General features: G+C 29.2%; 1 protein-coding gene across 4 annotated transcripts in view; it reads right to left on the minus strand.

Moving 5' to 3' along the window:
- The window catches only part of LOC121125853 (probable G-protein coupled receptor AH9.1), a 339,881-nt gene that overhangs the window by 94,366 nt on the left and 220,244 nt on the right, over positions 1 to 25,271 (minus strand). The gene's annotated exons all lie outside the window — the stretch shown is intronic.

A 25,271-nucleotide genomic window follows, 5' to 3' on the forward strand; every position in this document is an offset into this window, starting at 1 on the left:
AGTAATTTGTGAAATATTTTTAAAAATAATGAATTAAAATTAGTATGAGGTTAAGAATGAAACGAACCACACTTTATAAACACATAAATTGCAAGGGAAGACAAAAAGTAGGGGTACATTGTATAAGTTTGCCTCCCACGTCATACTTTCTCTCTCTATATCAAAATAGGAGATAGTTGAAATTCAATTATTGCAAACTTTTAATACTAAGGAAATAACTTTGCTAAGCGAAGACTATATTATTGGAAAAGAAGGATAGGAATATCGACTCAATCTATCACAATTTGGTCGAATAAACTTATACGTAGTAATAAATAATAATTGGAGATTATATAGTATATTTCTATTTATCTAAGTTGATATAATTTTCTGGTTCAGGAGTTTATGGATTTGATGACATAGAAGTTGATATACATAATACCTATTATGTTCATCTTTTAATAATGCTGTTATGGTTAATAATAGATACCCCCTGTTAATAAACATTCTTTTTATAATACAATTAATGAAGTGGGTAAAAATTCATTTATATTTAACTACAAACATGATCAATTATTAAACAATTTTAATAATTTGCGTCAAATAAAAAAAACAAAATATTTAATGCATATTACATATGTAAATATCTATTAAAACGCTAAGATTACTAAGCATTTCAAGACATTGAAGAAAAAATAAATATTTATTTTGAAATAATCTTAATAGGGTTGGATTAGGGTTTCAATGAGGTATAATTTATTATTTTTAAATTAAAAATACTAAAAAAAAAACTCATATAAGTTTTTGTTATTTTTTTCCACTTTATTCGAATTTTGAAACTAAATTGAGTACCTTTCTGTTTGATGAGGTTGTGTATATTATATAAAATAATAACTACAATTTTGTAATTTAGTAGCTACCCCTGTACATACCAATCCTCACATTGAAGAAAAATAAGAATCCAAGAAATCAAAAAGAATGACAAATTATAAACAACGCATTTTGATATCAATTTAATTAATTCTTCCAAATCATACTGATATGTATTGGTTAAAAATTAGAAATTAATAGGAAAAATACGCTTTTTTATAAATATCGGTATTGTTTAGTAGTGCAGCTCACTAAAAAAGAGTTAAATTAATAATACATGTAATTGTATTAAAATTTAATCCTATTAAGTGAGTAAAAAAATTGTATAAGGCTTTCGAATATCTTACTAAAATTAACAGCCAGGGGGTAAAACTGCATTCACTCGCGTAATAATAATTCTATTTTAGGCATCAAGGAATACAAAAACAAGATTGAACCAGATCAGATATAAACTTAATACACAGAGTTTTTGTGTAATTCAAGTGTCTTTTATCACACACTATTCAAATTCACTTGTTTCACAAATAATAATGTAATTCAGAATCATTTTAGAAAAAAAATATCCTTGTTTGCTTTTGTGTTGACAAAAATATCCTTGTTTGCTTTTGTGTTGACAAAAAATATTTGTATGTTTTTCTGAAGCTTTTATTCTATTTTGTACCTTTATTTCTGTTATTTCAACCTTTCAGAAGCATACACAAATGTTATGGCGATATAAGGTAACTTTATAAAAGCATAGAATACATAGAAGTATCTTTTAGAGATTTAGGAGGTACAGAAATTCCAGTTCACTTAGAAAGACTTAAAAAACTTTATACTTAAAATGAAACTCATAATTCTTTTGTGTTTTATTATTTTTTAAACTCAAATATGGCATTAAAGTTTGTATTATGAAGCTCTTTCACTAATATAATTCAATGTCCTCCCCTACCATTTTTCATATTATATTTTTTTATGCATTTAAATATAAAGTAAATTATTTTTATTGTTCATTTTCTATCGTTATAAGTGATTCCTTGCATATCGAAGTGGCAGTGTGGAGGTATGATGTGGTGTCTTTACCTAGTAGATTCTAAAAATTAAAGTCCATTTTTAAATATTCAAATACACTGTCAAAAAAAGTGCCTTGCATTGAGATGGTGGTTTTTCATTGTTTTTTCCTCAAAAAACATGAAAATGACATAAATATATATGTAATACATTTTTTTGTTTTAAGGTATATACGAGATGTCACCAAGCATCATCTCCAGCATCTAGAATATCTGTGGCGCACTGGATTTTTGCTTGTTGCTTATTCATGATAAAGGAGTCACTTAATGATAAAAATAGTTTGTTTATGTAAGAAGGACGGTGGAAGCAGAATGTCGAATAATAATCACATAATCTTTTCATATTCAAGAGAAAATAAACATTAATTAACAGTTAAGTTTTGTGGCCATACCCTGTATAATGCCCAACATGTTCCTGTACTTTATAGTTTTGTTGTATAATTGTAGTTGGTTTATTTCAATAAATAAATTTAAAAAAATAAAAAATATTTTAAGCAATTATTTTCAGATTTTTATAGAAATTTTCATAAAAATACATTCAAATTTAAATTTAAATGTAATATTAGTTATATATTGTTAATACATTTTTTAATTTATATTAAACTTAAAAAAATAGTGAAGTGTGTTATAGAAAATATTTAAAGGCGGGTAATTTTGACCTGTAAGGGAAGGGATGTCCGTAAAATGTAAAGACAACACTAGGTTAAGGAAATATAGATTAGTTTGTTTTGAAAATAGTTAACAGTATCATGGGTTAATTTTTATTGTAATGACAAATATATTTATTATTATGGATACTACAACTTACTGTCCCATCAAATTTTCCCAATTTTTTATCAAATTTTAGGTGTTTTTTATGATTTTTAACTTTTTTAAATTTTAATTGATAAGTTCAAATTTGTTTCCCCTTCCAAATCAGTAATTATAAACACATATTCAGAAATGATTTTTTGTCGTAGCTAGGAGTTTATTTGCCTCAAATGACAATAATCAATTTTTTCTTAGAACAACAAATAAACCTACTAAGACTTTCTTCATATTAAAATATTGCCATGGATGCAAGGGGAGATTTTAGGAATTCTCAATTATTTTTAACAAGATACAGCACTCCTTTCCATAGTCAAACCCGTCAGGGTGTAGTGAGTACCAAATTTTCAGCATTTTTCGCCTTCTTCTTCTCCTGTTTACAACTCTCTGGACTTTACCTCATATAGTGTTTGTGCGATTATATGACATTGGTCGAGGTTATAAGGGGTCGACAAACAAACTTTGCTTTCATAATATTGATATAAAATTCCTTTTTTTTTTTAATACAACGAGCTGATCTTTAGCAACAAACGCTCTTTTTACATTGCTATATTTTAAATCAAGCAGTTCTTAGATATTAAGCTCACACTCAACAATTCGAGCTTGCAGACAACAATCCTTGCTTTAGTATTATGAAAGTGAAGAGGAAGGTAAATTTTTTTACAAGAAAAAGCAAGGATCCTCTTATGGCAACTTAAGAGCCTGACTGCAAGGATATCCCATAAAAACTATATATGCCAGCAGCAATAGTGCTTTTAAGTGGCATTAGAATAACTTAAGTCAATTATAATTTACTCCAACACACCTTTAAACTCAAGTCTACAATTACAGGGATCCAAAGAGTTATAAAAATTAAATACAAATCTATTATGAATGTGCTCAAGAACCTGGTTATGAGAAAATAGATTAATTTCACGGCTTTTCATATAACAGAAGGATATTTCATATTTTTAATCCAAGAACTTAACAAAACTTCTGATTCACAAGAAAGATGAAGAACGTGAGGTCAGTTCCTTTTTATATACACTCTTTAATGTACAAATATCATGATTTTTCCTTAATGCATATATTTCATACCCAGCAAGATAATTAGTTTATAATATTGGTTTGCTTTATTCATAAAATTTTAATTTTTAAATAATATTTTAATAAGCAGTAAAATGGAGAAAGGAAAAAAAAATGTTGATAGTCAAGGAATAAGACTTTTTAAATACATTGCCATAATCTTATTAGAGAGCAAGCAAACATTGATGAATACTTATTTTTTAACAACTCGATTTGTCGGTGAACATTTCATTTTGGCTCATGATAAGACATAAAAATGGATTTAAAAAATAATATCATTACTCTAAGATAAGTTAATTACAAATCCTACATAATAAGGTATGGAATAAAAATAATAATATTTTTATTGGTGTTGATTTCATTTAACACAAAAGTAAACCGAGGACATTTAATTAGGTAATTAATTTAGTAAACTTATAACATTGACCCAAAAAAATATAAAGTGCATTTATACACTAATGTGTTTGTAAATTGATTAATGAATTAATAGATGACAATTTTTAAGGTCATTTCTATTACATTAATCATAATACTTTGTTATATGACGCTATTTAATTTACTTATTTATCTTACACACTATAATAGTAATAACTCAACTTCATACAAAAAATATATACAAAAATTATTGGTATATTAATAAAACATTTTTAATCATTACATATCAGAAAATATAACACTCTTCATTTTTTTTCAACTTAATATTTCTGCAATGAAATAAATAATTATGACAATTTCATTACGTTAATAAGTAAAGAAATAAGTAATGTTTAAGTTAAATCCCTGGCCGTTATAAATATTAATGATTATTTAGATTTTATTTAAACCCGTACATATTTATTATTTTGTAAAATTAAAGTAATTGGTGAAATATGAGAAGCTTTTATCAAACAAAAAAATATTCATTGACTATTAAATAAACAAAGAATGTTTTTTGGATATCCCCGTTCGTTTTAGGTCATAAGTTACATTTTAATCAAAAATATAGTTTTCTTTTGTTTTAAATAATTGCTTACAAAATAACCCATGGACATCATTTTAAAAACCCCCAATTATTTTAATTTTAGATGCATTTTCAAAAAAAGATGATATTTATGTCTTATTTTGAAACATACACAATCACAAGACAATATCCAAGCTTTGATGTTAAGTCCCAAAACTTGCTGTATTATGAATAAATTATGTAAAACATGATTTTTATAGAGTCATGGAAAGACAACTCCAAAATAATATGTGATATGTTTAAATAATATAACTATCTTTTTTTATATGCGAAATGTCTTCTTTAAAAAGCATTAAATTCCTCGAAACACTTGCAAACTGATCAACAGGTCCTGACAATATGTCATAGTAACAGCGCACAGTAAATCCAAATTTGGATGTGAGGTGTTACATAAATTTTTCTCCAATACATTATTAAATTTTTATAGTCAAGGGTTAAAAACAAAACACTTTTATAATTTTTTTTAGATGTAGTTTGGTTCCGTAATGAAACTTCGTAATTAAATTAGCATAGATGAAATTGTAATTGAATTATATTGTAAGTCTTGGATCCTCTTTGCATAAAATATGTATATTCAAATATAATTTCAATAATGTGTTAGAATTCTATTCTTAATATTTCAAAATAACCTGTTGGATACTTATTATTATTCGATATATAATTTTTCTTAATCGATTAAAATTTTGAGATTATGAATTCGCAGATAAAATATATAATAGTAAAAAGAGTATTTTATTAATAATTAGAAGGTGGTTAAAAAAGTTTTATAGCTACCAAAAATATAAAACATTTTAGAACATAATCTAACTTATCCCAATGATACTCAAATCTATGTAATCATTCCAAGTGGGCATCAGCCCAACAAGCCATTGTATGTGATATTGTTTAATTTATTTAAAGGTTACAATTAAAAAATATATATTCAATAACAACTCCATACTATATTTGGTCTATTTTCGCAAAAAACTCACATCAACTCACTCATGACTGTTTAGTAAAAACTGCAAATCCAAAATGGCTTAACTTTGGACATTAACTTTCAAAAGATGTTAGATAAATCATACTCGCAATTATTTACAATTGTAGTATTATATCCAACATCTTCAATCAGCAATCCTTTTTTTTTACTTCTTAAATATCCATTGTATTATTGCCTGGCTGAAGACCCTAGTTCTCGCATAGGGGTTATGAATGGAAGTTACAGATGATTGATCCTTTGCATGACCTGTAAATATGACTTAAATTTCTTTTCAATACTTAAGAAAAAATTTATGATAGACCATATTATATATAAGTCTTTAGACTATGGCTTACACTTTGAAATATAAATATTTTGTTATGTCTAGAACGATCTATTAAATCCACTTCAAATACTTAGAACAGACTGACACTTTATTTCCTATATTAATACATATTTGCACATACTTCCTATTTAAATGTAGATACTTATACCATATCATTTCCCTCCCCGGTTCGATCTTACTCAAATTCTTTTCGCCCTTCTGATTCTGAGTTCATGTGTATCCCACTTGTCTTCCACATATTCAATTTCTTCCCCTTTCTTCAGCCTCAACAAACGTCTATTTCGCCATATAATTCTTCCTGTATTTAATCGAACTTGGTATTTTATATATTTTTCCTTTCCAATAATCAGTCCGTCATCCAACCATCGATTATTCTTGTAGTTTTGCATTATCACCTTTACTTCTTTTTTCAACTCCGGTAAATTCCCACTTATTATTATTATAACGGATTTTCTCCTTCTCCACTTGCTCCTCCATTCTCCTCAAACAGTCTTTTTGTTCTTTTTCGGATCTTCGACCGTAGCTCTTCCAATGAATTGGTAAACACGATCTTACTTGATTACCATATAAGATATTGATCCATCCACCTTTGCAGGGTTTCGAAATTCCAGGATTCCATGTAAGAATGCATCAGTTCTACATTTTCCTCCTGTTTTCAATAATAAATTCTTCATACATTTCACCAAACCGTCAGCATGTCCATTACTTTGTGGAAAATGGGGTGAAGAAGGACCCCGCGTTACTCCCCACATCTTCTAGAGTGTCTGAAATTCCCTGGAACTAAAGTGAGGGCCTTGATCTGTTCTTAATTTTATTGGAATCCTAGTTTCAGAAAATATTTTCCTAAATGTCAATATTACTTCTCCTAAAGATGGAACTCTTTTGAATTCCTCTATATAAGGATATCTTGAAAGACGAACTCCATATAACTAGTAATGGTTTCGTTCATACTAAAACAAATCGGCAGACGTGCTCTCAAATGACCTCATTGGTATCGGGTCCCTCATCATCGTTTCTTCTAGTAAACTAAGTAATCTTTCTATACGTTTTCTACATGATCTAATCATTTCTTAAATATCTGAGTTCATTTCAGGCCAATAAATCGTCTGTCTTGCTCTTCTTTTCATCTTCTCGATACCTTGATGAGAACTGTGCAATCCCTGAAGAACTTGAACTTCCTTCTCTTTTGTAATTACCAGCCTATTACCCAATAAAAGAAGACAATTTTCAATACTTAAATCATTTAATATCTTGGGAAATGGTTGTACTGAATCGTTTATACAATTGTCTTCAACTGTATTAATTAAATCTTCATACATATGTTTAATCTTTCATTGTCTCATTTCTAATATTTTCTATTAATAGATCAACGAATCTTTCTTCATCTTCTAAATGAGTAGCTCTGATAAAAGCAACTCATATGACTTGACCTCTGTAGTATTCAAAATCTTTATCAAACTTTTCATTTTCATCAGGATGAGACACTGGTGATCTCGATAATGCATTTGATACTTCATGAATCCTTTATCAATTTCGTTTCAAATTGATACATAGATATTTCAATTTAAATCTAACTCTCCAGCATTATCTACCTTATCTATGGTGTAATTATTAAGAATAGGAACAAGTGGTTTATGATCCGTAATTACTCTAAATGTAGGTAAGCCTGCTAGATATATGTGGCCAACACTACGCCGAACCATTCTAATTCTATCATAGAGTATCTTGTTTCAACATTTGATAAAAATCGGGAGCCATATTGAATTTTTTCCATTATTCTTTGTGCTTTTAACATAATACAAATCCCAATCCATTTATTCTGGATGCATCCGTTTCAAGTTTTGTTTTTATTCTTGGATATATTAATATTGGTGGTGAAGTTAAAACTTTTTTTAATTTCCTTCATTGATAAAGAATGATTTTTAGGCCACACGTACTCTACTTTTGCCCATAAAAGCTCTCTCAGTGGACCTACAACTTCCCTAATTCTTGGTGAGAACTGTCCCAATTGATCCACTATTCCAAAAAGACTTCTCAATTTCTTTCTAGGTGATGGTATTGAAAAATCTTTAATAGCATTCAATTTACTTGGATCTGCTTCAATACCCTTCTTGAATAAAATGTAACCACAATATTTTAGTTTAGATTGTGCAAACACAAATTTATATGGATTTAATGTTATTTTGTTTTCTCTACATCTTTGTAGGATTTTACAGACATTCATAATATAGTTTTCAAAATTTTGTGATAAAGTGAAAAAGTCATTGACAAGTTTTTAAGTGTTTGATAAAGCTTCCAATTCCTCATCTCCACGAAGACAATATGTGTCTCCACATAAAAAAATATCTACCCCAAGGAATACTTGTTTTTTCTTCCAGTTCCATATGCCAATATCCCTGTTTTGCATCCAATGTTGTAAAAAACTTAATGTTTGTTAGAATACTTGATGTTATGTCCCAAGGTGATGTCATTGGATGGATTGGTCTCTTAATTTGGCCATTTAATTTCTTAAGATCCACACGTATTCTCACTTTTCCACTAGGTTTGGGTACAACTATTAATGGATTGCACCAATCTACTGCTTTACTTATTATTTTCATTATTTCCGTTTTGTCTATTTCTTTCTTTACTTCTTCTCTATAGGCAAATAGTATGTTTCTTGCAGTATGAATTGCGTATGGTTAATAATCTTCTTTAAGACTTATCTTCATTGTTTATCCCTCAATAATTTTCAATTCTTCCTCATCACAAAATACATCTCTAAATTATTCCATCCATTATTTTTTTAAATCTCTATCTCTTCTTCCTTCACAGATTGTACTGCAACTACTACACCCATTTGTTTTGGAAAGTCCTATGATATGATTTGCAGTTCTCTAGAGACTCGTCTCGACAAGAATACTTCATGAATATTTTGACATATAATTTAATTTTTTTACTTTTTACTGACTTTAACGCTAAAGTAATTCGTAACTTTCTTATAATATCTAATAGCGCTCCATCGAGGCATGTTCGAGTAAAGGGTTAAGGAAGGCGACGGAGTAACATTGAAGGAGAAGGACTAGTTTTTCTTGATGTATCCAGGAGCTGACGAAAATATGAAGATAAAAACACTTATTACGGGGTTTCTTTTTAATGTTTACAGAAATAAATGCCAGAGAGTCCATTAAACTGTTCAATAATACTGGAATGATTTGAAGAAGAATTGCGTGCACGCGCACTGCTACGTTAATCCTGTCACAAATATTATCAATTCTTTTTTAATATTATTCAGTGTTTTTGTTCTCTTGTGTTTTTTTTCTTATGTATAATAACAAAAAGGATCTGCTTTATGTAGGGGGGAAGGAAAAGAGAGGGAAAAGAAAAGGGGGAGAAAAGTATCTTATCCATTGCATAAATATTTATCATTGAGACAGGGAGTACTTCAGTACTGGAGTGTAAATTATATCTTACACGCCTCAAAAGAGGGGAAAAAAATATCCAGGAGTTGTTGCAGTTTTTTTTCTTTTTTCAATCATGACTTGTATGATGTATTTAAACTTCAACCTATCAAGCTCTATGTAGTCACTAGTAATAATTATTACCTACTTTTGTACCAATTTGTGTGTTAAGTAAAATAAAGTTTTATATTTAAAAAAAGAAAAATGTGTCATCAACACCTGAAATCTTCTCCTCTTTGTACTTTTTCACAATTTTCTTATTTAATCCCATTCTCTTACCAAACTCTATTTCTGCTACAGTAGCTTCTGCTCCTGTATCGGGAACTGCTTTAATTTGACCAATACTATATCTTTCACAAATAGCACCCAGTACCATCAGATGATTATTTTATTTTTATAATCCCATTTATTCTTACTGCATGAGATTAAAAAAAAAATTGTTTCACATACACATTAATTTAAAATTACATATTTTTTTAGCCTTTTTATATTTCTTCTCATATGCAAGACACTTTTCTCCATTTCTATGATAATTTCTTCCACAATAAGAACATCTTTGACCTTCTCTTATCTGCTCCTTTTTATGATAAGTTTTTAAACTTGATTTTCTTGCCAAAGCTTCTTGCTTAATTTTACACGTTTCTTCGCTCAGGCAAATGGATATGACCTTCTAAAAGTGACAGCTCAGGTGATTTAGACAACAAGTACTTTTTCGTTTTTTCACTATTTATTCTTATTATAATTAGTGTTGATATCTAGTAATCCATGTTAAATGAATCAAAGCACTCATATTCACTATGATTCTTTCCAACTAACTTAACAATTATTCTATAAGTTTTATTATAGAAAGCTCTTTATATTATTTTTTAAGAAAAATATTTTTATAACCATTATTTTTACATTGACATAGGGAATTTTTTTAATATAGCCCACTAAATATTCAATTAATTCATCCATTATATCAATTTTTGAATGATTTAATCTTGCAGTTTTTGTCTTATTACATCACTATAAAAATTAGTATGTATGTCAAAGCAACTGAACGACAGTTTCTGTATTTACTTCAGAAAAAGGTATGCATTTCGTTCAACGTATATCACTTCTAAAATTAGAAAAAGTAATTTTTCAAAAAACTTTTTTTTTTGCTTTTCTTAATGTTAAAATATGTTTGCAAATCTCATAATGCATAGAAAAAAATTATTTTTATATACTTTTTAATACATATATAAAACTAAATTTATTAGGTCTTGAGGCAAATAATTGTTAAACTAATCAAATGATTATTTAAAATCTAATTTCAATAAGATATATTGAACATATTTTTGAATTTAAGTCAGTAAACACCGAATAAACAGAGAAAAATCGAATTTTTTAATTATGCTCTCCCTGTGTAGTATATTTTTGCGTCATCAATAGTGCTAACCTTGTGTTTCTTCAAATATTACAAATCTTATTTTTGTAATTTTAAATTGAGAAAATCATTTACTTTTTAAAAGCATTAGAAAGAGCAATCTGTTACTCTCATTGTATGCTATATATCAGTATACTTTCCCCACTGGTGATAGATTAAATTATAACCAGCAAACTTCCAAACGCTCTAAAAATTTAATTTGTAGATTTGTACAATAGGAAAAAAATATATACAAGGATAATATTTTTACATATGGTCAAGATATTACACAATAGCATAATTTTAAAAATAATATGTTTTATTGTCTACTTATTGGGATTTTTTTTTGTTACATTCATATTGGATATATACTTTATATGACTATTGTCGTTATTATTGGTAAAATTATGTATATAGAATATACTTTGTGGAATAAATGAATTTAAGTAATAGCACGATTATATATTTTAAAAAAAATTATGATAATCTGCATAGCATAATTATATAAATGTGTCAGTGAATAATTCACATTATGATGAAATAACATTTTTAAAGAAAATGCTTTCTATTTGGGTTCCTTGTATACAGATATCTCTGCTTCAAATTTCTAAGAGCACATACAAAGGAAGCTCATAACAAAATAATTTTGTGCAAATTTTAGTTTTTACTGAAACAGCATTATGGCTTATATTTATGAATCTTCGAGTGTTTGAAAAAAATGGTTAAATTTTTAATATAACCATAAAAGTTTAATTGACTAAAACACAACGAGGCATAATAAATAATTACTTATTTGTGATTCTGCAAAGATCTTGAAAAGTTGGGTTCTTCAAGAAAAATACAATTATCTGATTGGACAAACTGCTACAATTTTCAAATATGGTAGCATCAATTTGAGCTTTTTAGCATATGTATATGGACTTATTCTTTTTCATACTTTTTTTGCAAATTTTAAACTAATTTTTTTTTCATATTTTGAAAACAGTAATTAGAAGATGATCATAAATCGTAGCATCAAAAAATGAAAAGCTAATTAGCAATTAGTTGTATTTCATATAATTTTCTGTCAAACTATTTTTTAACAATATTTATTTTCGACTGCAAACGAACGTTTCTTACTACTCCCAGGCATAATAGCGACTTACTATATTTAAAAAAAAAAACAATCTTTTCAATCTTGTCTTAAGAATAAAATCTGCAATTACTCCACTTATAATTAAAATATTAAATATTGTGGCCCCCTGTTGATTTTATTATTAGCAAAGAGGATACATTTCCTTGAAGTCTTCAATGTTTTTTTATGAGCAGGCTTATACAAAGTTACAAAATGCTTGGATATTATTTCCTTAAGAATGAAAAAAATACACATTGTTCTGGTTGCCAAAGACAAAAAACTCGCAAATAACGGTTTTTAAAAAAAATAATGTGGTTTCTTTTTCATTTCTTTTTTAGTATAATCGTTTGCTACAAACACTAGTTGCTTAAAATGAGTCACATGCTCTTATTTTTGCAACCATATACAGTTTAGAGTTTTGAAAATTATGAATACACCTGGACGCCAATAAAATCTAATTATTTTAAGATACAAGCAAGTATTGGTTGATACAACATATAAATATGCTTCCTCTTTTTTTCTTTTTTAATATGATACATATACTCAATAACATTTTTATTTTCTTATATCAAATATTTGTGCAGCCCTTAGATACACTCAAAAATGAACTTACATAATATGTATTATTAATTTTGCATGACACGTTTTAATCGAAAATTTAATAACAAAAGTATATTTTGCTGCATAATTTATGTGATTTTTCTGTACAATATTGAATCATGTTCAAACATCATACTTAAAAAAAAGTAATAACCATGTTAACAATACATATAGACAAAGTTTCGGAGTTATGGTCTTTTAAATAATCCAAAAAATTTGATGCTAACTCAGCAAACAGGGATATATATTTATTTATTTTTCTTCTTTATTTATCCTCAAAAGTTTTATCTTGCTGATATAAATAAACATTTCAGTTTACATTACTTTCTTATAAAATAGGACAACGATATACTACAATGCACTGAAGTAAACGTGCTTAAAACGACGACAAAAATAACTTACAACATTTTATAAAAATTGAAAAAGCAACAGTATAATAATTTTTTTTTTTAAACTAGAACATTGAAAAAGCTAAAAAATGATCATGATCAAATTTTTTGATCTCTTTAAAATTGCAAAAAATCTTAGCTTAATATCTTACTCAGAGGTTAGAATGAAATTTAATAGTATTTACTGTAAACATATAATTTGAGATTTTATCATCTAGGATTTTAATCGTCAAAAATTATAACGAGCAGCTGCAGCAATGAGAATCCCTCTTATTTTCATACCTTTTTATAGGTTTCGATTGCGATCCTTACTGTTTAAAATGGCTTATTTTATTGTTTTGATCTTTTATGAAAATAAACTTTTTTGCTTGATAATCCAAACAGTAGAATTATAAATAATTATTTTTCTGTTTTGTTTAAATTAAGGAAAATATACTTTCTCAGTATTTGCAGACCCTGAAAGTTGCTAATAACATCATTCACAGTGTTAAATATTGTGCCACAGTCTGGACAAGGAGAATTGAAATAAATACATCCTGAGGATAATTGATTTCTTACCTCTTCTATACCAGGAAGATATTTTAAAATTAGACTTTGGCAAGACTCTGAATGCACAAGGGATTTAGATATCTGTATATTTTTTGCTGCCCATGGTGATATTTGGTCAAAGATGTACCCAGATATAAAGAACCTTACCTAGTTAACGATTGTCTCCGTGTGTATCTGTCTCAAAACAATATAAAATAGAATGATCGTATCATTCCTTTCCTTCAGCGTAAACTCTTTACAAAGTTTGAAACGTAAATATGACGTAGCTAGATTTATAAAATAAACAAAAATTACCCGACATTGTCATACTTTGTGATAAAAGATGTAATTTGGAGAATGATTACTATATTCCTCTTTCTCGTTCTTCAATAGTATGAATCAGAACCCAAAACGTAGAGTAAATTAACTTATTAAGTTGAATCTAAACCCAAAAGTTCAATATCACTGCGCAGAGGGGAATCTTATTAAATCACAGTATTATTTTCCAGTTGTTAACTTGAAAGTGATTGGTCTATATGGGACAAACACTGACGACCCATATTTCTCCCAGTTTAAGCTTCTGCACATTGTCTGACACGGGCCAACAATTATAGAAGGAAATTTTAACGTGAAACTAAAAAGTACCAGAGACGCAACAATCAAGGCACCAGACTCGCATCCTCGATACACAAAATTACGGTCGTAAATTATTACTTTTCTCGGTTTAGTGACGTAGGATGCAAAATAAACAATTTAAATCATACCTTCTTTTCTATTGATAAGAACTCTTAGTCAATGTTATCAAGAATCGACTTATTCTTAATAAAGTGATTCTTATGATGTAATAGATGTTAAACTTTCAGACTCAAATGTTTTTAATTACTATTAAAATCCCAGTTAAAGTAACTTAGACATATTAACCATTGGGCACTTAACTGGAGCATCATGGACGATCCCAAAGTTAATGAAAGAGTTGTAAGCATAATTCTTAACGTATCCCAAAAGCTGCAGTATGAGGGGGATGTGCTTCTGCTTGTGCAATCAATGTTACATAGAATAAAAGTTTTGTGCAGAAGAAGAAGATCTGCTCTTGCAAAAAGAGAGAGAGAATACCTTAATAGAATAAAATCTATTTTCAGGAGTATTCTTACTGACGAAGAGCAAAAAGCAAAGTTAGACCTGATGTATAGGAAAAACGATCTGAAGTATATACAAAAGATTCTCCTGACTATCTTTTCTGAAGCTGCAGGCTTTTAAGTGTAACATATGGGTGGATCTCGTATAGACAGCTAGATAATTTTGGAGTAACAACTGGTAAAGATGAATATTTAGGACACTATTTTAGAAAGGAGGAAGGCAAGGCTAACGCCATTATTACAAAAACACAACAACTAATATATAAAAAAAGGACTAAGAAGGTCCTAAACCTTGCAGACAGATTGATTTTTAATGAAAAAAAGATTAATCTTCCTTATAAAATTACATATCAAAGGAATTAAAGATATGGATTACTTTTTCAAGTAAATAAAGTCTATGCCACTCACGTTATTTTAATTGTTCTTCTGTTCATTTTGTATTTTTATTTTTAGTTAGATAATTTTTTTTTTTTTACTCTTTTTTTTTTTAGGTTTAAAATTTTTATGCTTTATGCGATGTGCTAAGTCATTAGTTTATTTTGCTTCTAAATGAAGTTACGCCAAGTGCCCCCCTACAAAAAACAAAAAAAAAACAAATATACACTGAAATATCTTAATGCCCCGTATAGTTGAGAATGATTAGTGAAATAGTTTTTCATAATTGTATTCTACGAAGGGGGTCCTGTACGTTCTGATGTGGATATATTACTACTTTCTATAAAGAAATTCAGAATATTTATTAAATAATATTTATTTTTTTCATATTAGAATATGTTTGTATTCTAATTTGCATTGCTAAACAAAGGATTATATTTAATACCAAAATTTCGCAAAAAGGATGTGCCATAATATCTTCGTTTTAGGGTTAAATATTAAAGTAACAAGTCACCTTTCCATGCTGGTGTGAGAAAATAATTAAATATACAGATTTGTTGTTGATTTTGATGAATAAATGAATTAAATTGATATTTTAATTTTCGTTATACAGAATGAAATTAATATTATTAAGCAATCTTTCATTATCATATATAGGTATTTATATAGTACTTGTCAGTATATAAATGGAAATGAATTACAATAATAATAATTATGATCAATCAAAGTGTAAAAAAATTAACTAATTTTCTATATTAGTTTAATTATATTTAATACCAGAAGTTCACAAAAGGATGTGCCCTAATATCTTCGTTTTAGTGTTAAATATTAAAGTAAAAAGTCACCTTTCCATGTTGGTATTAGAAAACATTTAAATTTACAGATTTGTTACTGATTTTGATGAATAAGTGAATGAAATTGATGTTTTAATTTACGTCATACAGAATGAAATTAATATTGTAAACCAGTCTTTCATTATTATTTATAGGTACTTAACTAGTATTTGTCGCTATGTAAATGAAAATAAATTATTATAACAAGAATTATGATCAATCAAATTGCAAAAAAAATTAACTAATTTTCTATATTATATTATTTTAGCTTCAAGGGGAAAACTTTGTTATGTTTCGTATTTTCCACAAAAATATGTTTTGAGGCCTTTCCAAACCTACAATCCTTTAAAACAGTTATTGTTCTTGCATGTTTATAAACATAATCTATTCATACTGGTAAATAACTTGATGATAATAGTGGACACATGTGTTAGAGAAAAGACGAGAAAGAAATTGAATAGAGGTTGACATATGTTAGTGTCGCGTTGCTTGCCGTTGTGTTATGTGCTATGTTGTTTTAAATAACCATGTACGTTTATCAAAGTATCAACATTATATTTATTTCATGAAGACACATTTTAAGTCGAAATTTAGAAAAATATAATATCTTTTATTGTTGTGATTTTTTAGTCACATAAATATTCCCAACTAACTATTCATACTTTTATTGAACAAAGTTTTTCTATATTGTCCAAAAAAAAATTGAATTTTAATTATCCAAAGCCTAATAAAGATGATTCAGGAGACTATATTTGTTAAAAACTTAATTCAAGGCTAAAGCGTTATCAAAAAAAAATCAATCAGTTATAAAATAATTATAACATAAGTTACTTTTGAAAAACTTTATAAGACAACAATCAAATAGAGGCTCAATACTATAGCATATATTCTCTTAAATATATTGATTAATCTTAAAAAATTAATATTTAGCCGTAATTGAACGAAATTAGACAATGAAAATAATTAATAATTTTTTGTTCCAGATTGCTTATGTTTTGGCTTTATGATATAATATACAATATAATCAAATAGTTAAAGCACATTTTAACATAGGAATACCATGTATTATTTTTTGATTGTTTACATAAATTTCTATACTCTACTGATTTGAATAACCTTTATAGTAAGAGGTCACTACTGGAGGTATATAAAGACTTGAGCAGGAGAAGGGAATAAAACAGGCTACAAATATCTCTTTTTAAATTATCAAAAAAAAAAAAAAAGGTTTATATTACCAAAAAAATCAATTACAAAAAATGTACAATTTTATAAAATTCTGTTAATCCATTACAGTTCATATTTTTATTAATTTACCACTACATATAATTATGATTTTTTCAATGTACATGTAAGGTTTCTTAATTAATTTTTGTTTATAGGTAGTCTGAAGTACTTAAATTAATATTATATATATATAAGAAGTACAAATTTATTGACTATAACACCGTATTACTCTAGTAAAAATATATGAACCTGACATTTTCTGATAGTTTATTTAAATATCAAAAAATCATTTTTGTATTTCATCTCTTAGATGCAAAAAAAAAAAGAAGCTTAATATAGAAAGAAAGTTAGGATAGAAAAAGAATGAAGTGGTTGTTTAACAGGTCAGTTGTGCTTCTGCTGTTCAAGTCTGGAAGCCTATGAAAGCTAGAACAAATCTTTATTTATAGGGCTTATAATTATTCGGCATACTCACCTTGTTTCCATATATTTTAGCAACAACAGCTTGCAAAGCCTTGAGAAGCAACAATGGCCTTACTTTCATTAAGTCTACCTCCTAGTGATTACAAATAAAACGCCAAACGGGAAGGAAAAGTCGCCAAATCATATACGTATTCTTACATCTAAATGTTGCCGATACTGGTAGTAGATTATTTATTTACCAGCTCCTATCGGGGTCTTAAAGATCTTTTTAAATTTCATTATGAATATAATTCTATTACCTTAGTTATTTAAATATAAATTTTATCTGAAAATGGTTTCTAACATTCTCAAATAATTATCTACTGTAATGGATTAATGGCGTTTCTGGGAAATCTTGATATTTTCTTCGATGATAGACAACGTAAAAAGTCTAAAAACTACTTTTTAAATCATTAACGGTAATATTTTTTAAATCGTTGTTTGAAAGAAACTTTTAATCTAAATAGTATGGGTTTAAGTAAAAGAATCAAATATTTTTTCTAAAATATACGTCCTGAAATACATTTTAAACATAATGTCTACTTTATTTAAATTTGTAATATAAAATAAAATTGAAGGGAACAAAAATTTACATAATAATGAGTATTCCAAAATTAATTTTTGTTCATTCGGTCCAAATTTATGAATAACTAAAGCTATAGTGTAAAAAAGATATCTTTTATTTAAAAAAAAAGAAGTATGGAAAAATTTTGATTCTAACTTCGGAAAATGTTTTTATAAATTATTAATTTATTTATCAATATGGTAATATTTATATTTTCAATTTAAGAGAATTTATTATATCTGTCATATACTTAATAGAGCACTGTTGTTCCCAAATGATTACGATAAGGATGCGATAAAAAAAAAAAAATATTTTATATTGCAAAAAAATTATTTTGATTTTATTTCCCACTACAGGCGAGAGTTTAACTCAAAACCACTACATATAAAGGAGTGTTCAATAGGGACACTCACATTTTACGTTGACAGGTTTCGAAAACGACGTCATATTTGTTATTGTTTGTTTAACAGCTGCGCTCAGAAATAATTGTAGTTTCATCATGGAGCAGTCCACACTCGAGCAACGCTGGCAAATTATTAAAATTTATTACAAAGTGGCGAGTCTTTGATCCAAACTTTAAAAACGTTAAGGCCAATTTATGGTCAACGTAATCGACCTGCAAAATCAACAATTCAACGTTTGATGAAAAAATTTGAGTCCACATACACGCTACATAATGTTCCTGTCCCAGTGAGACAAAGAAATGCACGAAGTGTAAAAATATTGCTGCCGCAAGTGCATCAATTCAAGATGACCCAAATTTGTGTCTTCCGCGCCGTTCTCATTCGTTGAGCATCTCTGTGACATCGCTGTGGCGAATTTTGCGAAAAGATCTTGGTCTACACCCGTATAAGATAAACTTGACACAAGAACTGAAGCCGCTTGGCCACTTCAAACGTCGGGAATTCGTAAAATGGGCTGAAGGAAAATTCAAAAATGATCCTGATTTTCAACATAAAATCATCTTTAGTGATGAGGCACATTTTTGTCTCAATTACTTTGTTATCAAGCAAAATATGCCCTATTGGGCCAGAAAAAATCAACACGTGATTCATGAGGCGCCATTACATCCCCAAAAAAATACTGATTGGTGTGGATTGCATGCAGGCGGTGTCATTGAGCCGTACTTTTTCGTCGACGATGACGATCGCCACGTTACTGTGAATGAAAATCGTAACTGTGCTATGATAACCAATTTTTTTTGGCCTGAATTGGAAGATATGGATTTGGGCGATATGTGGTTTCAACAAGACGGTGCCACTTCACACACAGCAAATGTTACAATCGATTTATTGAAGAGTAAGCTTGGTGAGCGTCTTATCTCCAGAAATGGACCAGTCAATTGGTCGCCTCGCTCGTGCAATTTAACGCCTCTAGACTATTTTCTTTGGGGTCACGTGAAAGCCCTAGTCTACACCAATAATCTGTCGACGTTAGAAGAGCTCAGAACAAATATTCAACGCGAAATTGCTGCAGTTTCAGCCAATTTATGCGGAAAAGTAGCCGTAAATTGGGTTCAACGATTGTACTTCGTAAGACATGCACGTGGTGGTCATTCAAACGACATCGAGTTTTATTCATAAATTAACTTGAATTTATTTTAATGGCACATAAAGAAATTGTCAATATCTCAAACTGTTTTCGTTTTATTCAAAAAAAAAAAAAAATGTGAGCTCTGTTAATGAAACCCCCTTTAGTATGAATTTTTTAATCATCATTCAACATTTATTGGTAAATTTTTGTTACCAATCTCTTATCTGAAGTATTTTACTTAATATAATATAAAAGAGAGATTAATCAATTATTTAATGTGCACTACAATAATCACGAGTCAAACATAAAAAAGTTCATGCACCTGACATTTCCTACGTATTTCTAAATATTACAAAGTTATAAGAAGAGCTGATCACTTGTATCTAATAATTGCTGTCTATGGATGGAGAAATAAATGAAGGAAAGATTCGTGGTCTACATTTAACAGGTCAGTAGTGCTTCTGACGTTCATTCCTGGTAACACATAAAGGTACAGGGAGCGGGGATCAAATTGTCGCCTACTTTAAACCTTGATAACTTGAAGACGCCATTATCAAATAAAAAACCGGTTACCGAATAGGAAAGCTATTGTCGTCAGCAGACAATACGTAGTTCAGTTAGCATCATGCCGTCATCATATGAGGAGATAAAGAGCTATAAGTGGAACGAGGAGCTTTGGAGGTCCGCCGTAGTCATGGTATTGGTTAATAATGGAGGTGAAATCTCCAATTCAACGATTGCTTCAATCTTAGGAGTGAATTTACAGACTATTCAGCGTATCTGTAAGAAGCTAGAGGATACCTGGGATGTTGATGCCACCATAAAGAGGGCATCCAAGGAGGAGGGCGCCGACAGGAAGGTCAGGAACACCGACTTTGTCGACAAGGTGAAGAAGATGGTTGAGGATGACCCTACCAGGTCCATGAAGGCCATGGCAAGGGATTTGGGCTGCCATAAGAAAACAATAAGGGACTGTGTATCTGAGGATTTAAGGTGCAGGAGCTACAAGGTTCAGGTGGGCCAGATCTTGGCCCAGAAGGCAAAGGACAACAGGCTGATGAAGACAAAATTGCTGAACAAGCTCAAGCACCGAAAGCTTCCCGGGATGCTGTGGTTTTTCTTTGATGAAAAAGAATTTCTGTCCCGATCAGAAGGTCAACAAGCAGAACAACAGGTAGATTACCACCTGCACCTGCCATGTGAGGAAAGTAATGAAGACCAAGTTCCCTGCAATGGTCATGGTGTTCGGGGTGGTCAGCAGTGAAGTTCATGTTATGCCTCCCCGCATGTTTGAAATGGGTCTAAAGGTCACTACAGAGGTCTACTTGGATGTTATGGAGAAGGTGGTTCTGCCTTGGATCCAAGTGGTGGCCGGAGACAGGCCCTGGGTGTGGGAACAGGACTGAGCACCTTGCCATGTGTCCAAAATCTCCATGAAGTGGTTAACCGAGAACTGTTATGACGTTGTAACCAAGGATTTGTGTCCTCCTAACTCTCCCAACCTTAATCCTTCGGACTATTTTGTCTGGGGCTTTGTCGAGATACATACCAACAGACATCCCTATAGCACCAAGGCCAGCCTGATGGACTCCATCAAGGAAGTATTCGGTAACATGGACAATGAGATGGTCAGAAGAGCCTGCGGCCGGTTCAGAGGCCGTTATTAATGCCCACGGTGATTATATCGAATGAATGGCTACTCTATACCTATATGCTCGTCATTGTTTTGATTTTCAATAAAAAAGTTAAAAAATGTATATTTTGTGTTGTTTTTTGTAGGAAAATTTGATCCCCGTTCCCTGTAGAACAAATGTATATAGGTTTTGTTTATATCATATCGGTCATATTGACTTGGTTTTATAATAGGAAAAAATAGTTTGAAAAAGCTTGAGGGACAACAAAGGTATTTCCCTTATTTGATCTTCTTCTCAGTTAAGACGTTAAAAATGTTGAATGCCTAAGAAAACGAATACATTTCTGTGTTTCAGAATCAATATTAGGTGACATCCACATTTCTCCTACAATCATCACAAATAATAGCAACTATACTAGTCATTAAGATTTTTTTACTTGAAATTTTGTTCGTGTAAAAAGAAAATCAACCAATTTGAATACTTAATCAAATTTATCAAGATTTTATCCACAAGTTTTATAACACATATGTCTCAAAATCATAAACATATTTTTACAGCCAAACTCTTATGAAATAGAAGATATGTTAATTAACTAAACATTTTCTGTAAGGGTCCTAGTGATCTTTCAATTTTTTTAAATAAGTATAACTATCTTATTTAAGTCCTAAATATATAAACTGTATCCTAGAAGTGTTTTGAACTGTCCAAAATAAGTATTGCTTGTAATGGGGAAGTTATTTGCTGTTGGTATAATATGGTCACTGACCTATTTCATCCTTTGCAAAACTGCTATGTTACAGTTAATTTTCTTACAAATACTGCTTACATAACAAAAGGTAGTGTCAAAGCACAATATTTTTAATTCATAATTATATTTATCTTCATTTTAAATATACTTATTATAAGAGAGGTGTAAATATTTTTTTTTTTTTTGCAAAAGATGGATCACTCTTATATATTCCACCAACCTATTTGTTATTATTGCATATTTAAAATAATCAATCAAAATAATTAATGTTATGTAGTTGTCAAGGCAACTTTACAAAATGTAAGACTTCATACGAGTCATTTTAGAAGGATTTAAAAGTAACATGGAAATGTGATAGATCCCTTGATAACAAGCTGTAAGAAAAGTTCAGAAAAGCAATAAAGTTACTTCAAATTAAGGTAATATGAGCAAATATACATGAAAATTACATTTGTAAAAAACTGTACTAATAAAATATGATGTAATTTTATTAGTATCAAATATGTCCTAAGGGTAAAAACTATAAATTATGCTACTATTAATCAAGTATCAAAAAAAGATATACATATAATCTTAATTCAATTCTGCCTTTGTGCAATTCATAACTATTGTAATTTAGCTGTCATAATAATACATCTATTTATGTAGGGAAAGCAGGGGATAGATGCTTCACTTTTCGTTGTGACTCAGTTAGAAAACGCTGATTTGATATAGACAGCACTTACGTGCAGTGTGCAACCAATACAATTTTTTTTTGTAAAGTTGTTATTCTCCTTAACTAATCATTAGATTGTTATAGCAATATTATTTTTTATTATTTAGACTCAAAATATTTGCCCTTGGGGTCAATAACGGCCTCGAGACGACCTCAGAAATGGGATCAGGTCTAGGTGACAGTATCATTTGACAGATTCCGGAATTCCTCCCAATCCTCGATATAAGATTGGTAACTGCAAGAGGTGTGTTGGTCAACTGTACCCTACATAAAAGTTTCCATGGGGTTGAGGTCTGTTGAAGTGAGGGACAAACACTGGGTCCAAACTAGTTCTGACAACCAAATCAACGTTTTCCTTGTAGTTTCACATGGAGCAGAGCTTGGTGTCACCTGAAGATTTTTTTAGTTTTTTCCAAACTCTTCAGAAAGAGATACTTTAAACATCAATACATTTTTTTTTATAAATGACACTTTACGCAGTATATTTGTTTATTAGTTATTCTGTCAATTTTTTTTAGATTCTACCAGTGAAAAGTATTTCACAAATTGGATTAACATACATTAAATAAAATATATGTAACTGTCCCCAACATTACTCCGGCAGTTCATTGCAGCAAACTGAAGTTTCTAATCTACTGCTGTATTGGTATGCCAAGCTGCAGCAATTAAAATTCCTTGTCGCCTCTATTTATTTATGCATACACCCTACAGTCAGGACCTGGCAGAAAATGACTATCACCTGTTCCTGTCTATAGGCAACGTACTTGGGGGCACAAATTTGGGCTAAATAGAGTTCTTTGTAAATTTGTTTTCCAATTTTGTTGCTAATAGGGACAAGGAATTCTACAAAAAAGGCTAATATGAAGTTGGAATCTCGCTAGCAACAAGTTATCGAATAGAATGGGGCATACTTTGCCTAAATCGGATGATTTTAAAACTTCTTATAAAACATTGAAGTAAAGCGAAAAATACAATATTACGTTTTCCCCAAGCTATTATTATAACACATTATTTAAAGAGATTAATATATGAAAATTAAGATATCTAAAGTCAAATATACATCTTGATCTATATAACAAGATATATTTAACGATTACTATTCTTTCAAAATGTATGGACTGTCTCGGTTCTCTTTTTTATAAATATACAAACGGGAGTACCTGGCAAAGTTCAGAATAATAGTCGTCAAGAAACTAACAATCAAACCAGCAAACTTTGTTTTCATTTTAGAAATATGTATTCATTTTTTTATATGACACCCTGAGCTTAAGCTACACACTCTCGTTGCTACGTTGTTTTTTTATTAAATCAAGGGGGCATGCAGGTCTAAAAAGATTAAATAAGTACTATAAAATACGACTGTGACAGACTGACAAACTTCACTTTTTTAATTAAGATTTGATATTTGTTAAAGATAAAATTGAAATCTTTAATAACAATATAAAATTTCGATTCACAGGATTTCTAATCACTTATAACCAGATGGAAGCTAGTGGTGTCATCAATTTGTTAGGAGATAATTTTGGCCCAATAAAGAAGCTTTCCCACGTTATGTTATCATTATAGAAGTATTTTTGTGGAAACATAAACAACCACATTTTCAAAAAAAAAAATCTTTGCTTCTCAACAACAGATTTTTTATATTTTTATGTAGGTATTAAATGAAATTTTCTTTGTAATTTTTATACAAAATATAATTAGAATTATTATATGTAAATCATTTGATTTCAATAAAAATGTTGTATTGTCAACAATAAAATAAATATAATTTCATTTGAATAAAAGGTATTTTTTTATGCTTTTGAACACTTTTTTAACATGTTGCCATCGAAATACAAGATTGAATGATGTTGAGAAACTAAAAAAATATATATTTATTTAATGCTCACCGAGCTTCATTTTGCGTGAAGAAAATTAAGGGCGCTCTTTTTTAAAGACAATTTTGAAATTTTTTTAACAAAAGCTAAATAAGTAGTTTAATTTCTATTGAATTAATTATATAAAATTAAATTTGGGTATACAGGAATTGCAAGTACAAGAAGATATTGCTAGCTTAATCATTTTTTTATGTATTACCTAAGCAAAAAACTGATTGTTGTTTTGTAAATATTTTATTCTATCAAAGTACCTTTACGATATAAGTATGTATTATAGAAATATATGGATTATTCATCTCATATATTAGAGGATCTAATATCATCCTCCCCCCTCAGACGACAAACATTAAGTAATTTATTCCATTACATATTGGCAACGTATAAATTTGTAGTAATTTTTGTTGAGTCGAATATCAGGGTGATATGTCTTAAAAAGCGTCTATTGCGTACTACTTATTTTTCTACTACGTCAACAAAGTAGAATAGCCCATTGCGAATATCTAAATAACCGTTTGGAATTAATTGAGACCGTCAGGCTTAGACATATTTGGTTATTCCATGATTGAGCTGAATGAAATGAAACCAAATCTTTTGATGCTTTTTTTATCGATTTGACAGTAGCTTTTGCGTGTCT

The sequence above is a fragment of the Lepeophtheirus salmonis genome, chromosome 1, assembly GCF_016086655.4.
Source record: "Lepeophtheirus salmonis chromosome 1, UVic_Lsal_1.4, whole genome shotgun sequence".
NCBI lineage: Eukaryota > Metazoa > Arthropoda > Copepoda > Siphonostomatoida > Caligidae > Lepeophtheirus > Lepeophtheirus salmonis.